This window comes from Gavialis gangeticus, unplaced genomic scaffold (genome assembly GCF_001723915.1).
Source record: "Gavialis gangeticus isolate Ggan-Ray unplaced genomic scaffold, GavGan_comp1, whole genome shotgun sequence".
Taxonomy (NCBI): Eukaryota; Metazoa; Chordata; order Crocodylia; family Gavialidae; genus Gavialis; species Gavialis gangeticus.
In genome coordinates, this window is record NW_017729032.1 from 263,404,764 (window position 1) to 263,409,392 (window position 4,629).

At 42.8% G+C, this 4,629-nt stretch overlaps 1 protein-coding gene across 2 annotated transcripts in view; it reads left to right on the plus strand.

Moving 5' to 3' along the window:
* Positions 1-4,629, plus strand: part of IMPG2 (interphotoreceptor matrix proteoglycan 2) — a 90,659-nt gene that overhangs the window by 7,981 nt on the left and 78,049 nt on the right. The window lies entirely within an intron of this gene.

Sequence of the window (4,629 nt, forward strand, 5' to 3'; positions counted from 1 at the left end):
GGGGGGGGGTTAGGGTGGGGAGGAGGGGGAGTTTATATGCAAAGGCCAAACCTTTGGTGCCAGGTCATAAAGTGGCCATAACACTGAAAGTATTTGTTTAAAATGGATGTTCAAGACTCTGATGGAAACTTCTTTCTCTCAATAAAGTTTCTGAGGCCAAGGCATGTGCCAAAGATCCTGCATGAAATGCACAAAAACACAAATGGCGTCTTTGAGTCTTTGAACAATGGGGTGCTGATTTCTGTAGCATAAATAAAATAGTCTGTCCATTCAGATCATGCTACAGTATTGCTACTGTAAGAAATTCAGATTAGGGTACATGAGTTTCCTTCTTGTTTACATCTGGGTCTGAAGATAGCTGTCCTTTTTTAAAGAGGAAGAAAGGAAGCTTCTTTAGGGATTTCTATCTCTTTACTTTTTATTTTATTCCCTTTATTTTTCTGTGCTCTGCCATAGCAGTCTCACTCCAAAAAAACTATGTATGTAGCTAGGACACTTAATGCTTGCTTGTTAATTCACAAAGACAAGTTTTGGGGTCATGGCCAATACATACTTCTTGTGTCCACCTTTCCCTACTAATATCTGACGTGAATCCAATACAAATTTCACAGGTAACCTGGAAAGAAGACCGTGACTTTTCAAGGTCTTTGTCCTTGTCCAAAGTTCATTGTAGTCAGTGAGTTTTTCCTCTGACTATGAGTGTCATTGGTAGAGATCCTATTTAGCAGTTTTGCAGATTTCCTGGAAATAGAGAAATCCAGGATTGTCTGTGATATTTGCAAGATCACCACCAACAACTGAAAAATTAATAAACATAAAATACTGGATTCCCAGTGGGAGCCAGTTATTTTTGCTGCTGGAAGGGGAAGGTGCTGGCTGGTGGGGTGGCACGAAGAGCAGCAGGCAAGATGGTGGCTGCCTCCTTACCCCTCCTCGCCCCCCCAGGGCCTCTCTGCCAATCACTGCTGGGGGGCAGGGTGGCTGTGAAATAACTGCAGAATTAGAGCTTTAGGCTGTGATCAACCCACAAAAATTGGTAAGTCCCCCCGTAATTTTAGGTAGACTCCTACTCATTGGACAGGCCTTTTCTGCATGAGGGGCTTTCTTCTGCTCCATCTGTGAAATAGGAAAATTCCTGTTGTTGCCCTAGGGGGAAGAGCAGGATCTAGAGCTGCTGAGTGTGCCCAGGTTCATGAATTTTGGTGTACATCCATCCAAAGCTGTTTACTGGGTTTCTTAAAAATGAATTGCATTTGTATGTTCTAATTATTATCTTGGATAAATCACATGATGCTCACTGCCTGCGATCAAAGCCAGTATGGCAACAACAGAGGGAAAAAGCATTATAGCATAACTGTGCATTTAAAAAAAAATTACTAAAAAATAGTGTGACCCAGGTTGAGTTCACAGTATCTGGATGTGCTTTAAAAGGAAACAAGTGGGAGTCTACTTATTTATCTATGGCTCCTGGACTGACTAGCTTCTCTAAGTTTTCTCGGTCCTATGAGGTTATGTCCACTTGAATTAGACTGACTTATAGGCTTTTTTTTATCATAGGCTGTAAAATGAGTGCTTTTTTCTTGAGGCTATATAACTGTATGAATATTTTTAAAGTAAAATTTCTCTGTTACTTTTCATGAGGAAGTGCACAGCATATGACATTTAATGTGAGACCTGGTAAACTGAGGAACCATCATGCAGCTACAGAACACCACCAGGTGCTAAAATGTACAAATAAACAGGAAAAATTAATAGGAAAATTGAAAGGTGCATCCAGAAAACCAGAATTCTTTCTACTTAAATAAAATATTGTCTTTCATGCTTCCAAATTTATTATAGAGTTGTAGCAGCAGTTAGAGGTCCCAACTAAGACTGTATTTCCCAAGTCATTGTACTAGGTGCTTTTCAACTCCTCGGCAAGAGCCAGTCATTTCCCCAAGTCTCTTATAATCTAAAAAAATAAGATACACAGTGAGAGAGATGCACATACAAGTGAAGGGACTCTTTCAAGGTCACATAGCAGGTCAGTGACAGGGCCAGAAGAAATCTATCCCAGTTCTTCTGAGGCAGTCAATTATCATACATCTAAATTGCAAAGTGGCTTATGTTATTGTGAACATTAAGCAATAGGTTAGCATTAAAAACACCGTCTGACCAACGATTGGACATGTTATTTCACATCAGTATTGAGAAACCTGCATTGCTGATCCTCCTGCTGTACCTCTAGGGCGCATAGAGAGAGAGATTCTGCCATTGGTTCATCAGTATTATATTTCCTTATTTCTCTCTTTGGGATGTTTGAGATTTGCATTTCTTTGTGCATTTCCCTCTTGTACAGAGCCAAACACAATCTGGCCCTATATTACCATGGAAAAGTAAGAGTTTATTCCCATGGATGGACACTTCTTTTAATGTGACTATGCTGGTGGCTAAGGTGGGTAGAATCTTCCAGTCAAGATGGTGTTCACAAGCCTGTGCTTAAGGTACATTGTCCCAAATATAGCTCACACATTAAGGGGTTAGGCTATGTTTTGGTATAAAAGTTCACACTGTAGGTTTAGATGAAAGCTATTTTTATTCTAGTGCATAGGAAAGAAAGAAAAGTATCTCTTAGGGGGAATGAATCCAAACAGTATTCTGTATCTATGGCCAGTAGCTTTGGTTATCTCAGGGGTAGGACTGAGCTATAAACATTTGGATTTGGATCACAATCTCCTTAGTTCCCAAGTGTGGGTTGGTTCAGTTCCAGGGCTTTCTGTAACAGATGCTGAAAAAGTTGATTTAAGATTTGGATTTTGAAAAACCTTCCCCCTCATAATTTGGCATACTCAAGTGGGTAGTTTTGAGTTGGGACCCCATGATGAAGGAATGTAATGATGAAATTACTTCAAAACTACTACTCATTATTGAACCAAAAGCATAATAACATTATTGGTGTGGACGCAGGTACATTTGAAACCTTTTCAAGGGGGGAACATTTCAAAATCATAGCAGTTGTTATGTGTGAAAGAGCTGAGAATAATACAAATGTAGCAAAAGCAACACTACTTCATCTCTGGTCAACATTTTGCTACATAAGAGTGTTACAACTTTTGCTCTTTTGAAACAATCCTCTTTTTTCTCCAAAGGACTCCAAATGTACCTGTGTCTGCTTCCGCTGAGCCTGTCTGATGACCCTCCCAATCAGAATTCAGACTGAAGTTTCAATGGGATAACTCAAACCTTAGCTAAAGATGGACAGGAGTAGGTTTTAAAAAACAAGTCAGTCTTACTGTAAAATAATAATGTCTAGCACTTATCTGGCTAATCATTTGGTAAATAAAATGTTACAAAAGGTATTTCAGCCAAACATAGAATGCTAATTAATTTAGTAAATATATTGATGCATGTTTTACTTTGACTGAGTTCTGTTCCTCATGGTTTTCCCCAAGAAAATTTTTGTGCTGGCTTTTTACACAAACCACCATCTTTTGGGCTCGTGATGGAGCCACTCAGTCAGCCTCCCCTTCACCTTAGGTCTTAGGCCTCAGCATGTGCTGCAAAAACTTTCCCCCAAGAGATGTACCTTTACACGGACAGACATGCTGTTTGATTACAGTGCAGAAGTAGGTGTGTTCTCAACTTAGATGAGGGAACTGGAGAGACCTAACCTGGTTTTAAAAAGCAATTAAAACTTGGGCTTTATTTTTATCTTGGGTGAGCCTACAGGGCAGGGGTGGGCAAATGTTTTGGCAAGCCATCAAGGGCCACATGGGTAGCCCCGCCCCTTGACAGGTGCCCTACCCCACTGGTTGCCATCTTGGGACCAGAAGTCCCGCCCTCTAACGCCTGACCTTTGCCACCAGAAGCCCCTCCCCTTGCCCCCCCGGAATTACTTCCAAAAGCAAGGGGTTTTTCTGAACCAGAAAAATGCCAAATTATATTCTAAAAATCAAATGTATTACAGCATTCATTAATTTCATTTCAAACAATGTTTTTGTCCTGATTTACAGGTTCCTGTAGTATAATTAGAGGTGATATTTTAAGCTATTATACTGAAGTCTTACTCTTGTATATTGCAGGAGGGTGTGGGTGGGAAGATGTGTATTGGTTTGTGTGGATATGTGGGGTGTGGGGAAGGGTGTGTGTGTGTGATTTTTTTGGGGGGGTGTATGGGTGTGAGGAATGGAGGGGTGTATGTGGGGGGGGGGGGGTGGCGGGGGGGGGCTGTGGCTTGAGTGGAGGGGGGGTTTGCCCCTGTACTTCTGCTGCTTCCTTCTGCTGCTTTTGGCTCCAGGGCTCTGGCATGGGCCCCATGCTCTACTCACTGCCACTTGCCCCCATCTGCCACTTCTGCCCTTCTCCCTGTTCCCACCCTGCCACCCCCCACTTCCCTCAGCTGCTCTGGCACCACATCCCAGCTGCTTCTGTGGTCCTGGCACTGCTGCTGGGAACTACATGGTGCCGGAGTGGCTGGCAGACTGGGTCGGTGGGGAGGGGCAAGTGGGGAAATGGTTGCGGCAGGTGGGGGAAGGGGCAGCGAGCAGTGTGCAGTGACAGCCAGGCAGAAGCATGAGGCCCATGCCAGTGTACTGGGGTCAGCGCCAACGAAGCCTGGACCGGCAAGCTCAGCGGACAAACAGGTAAGAG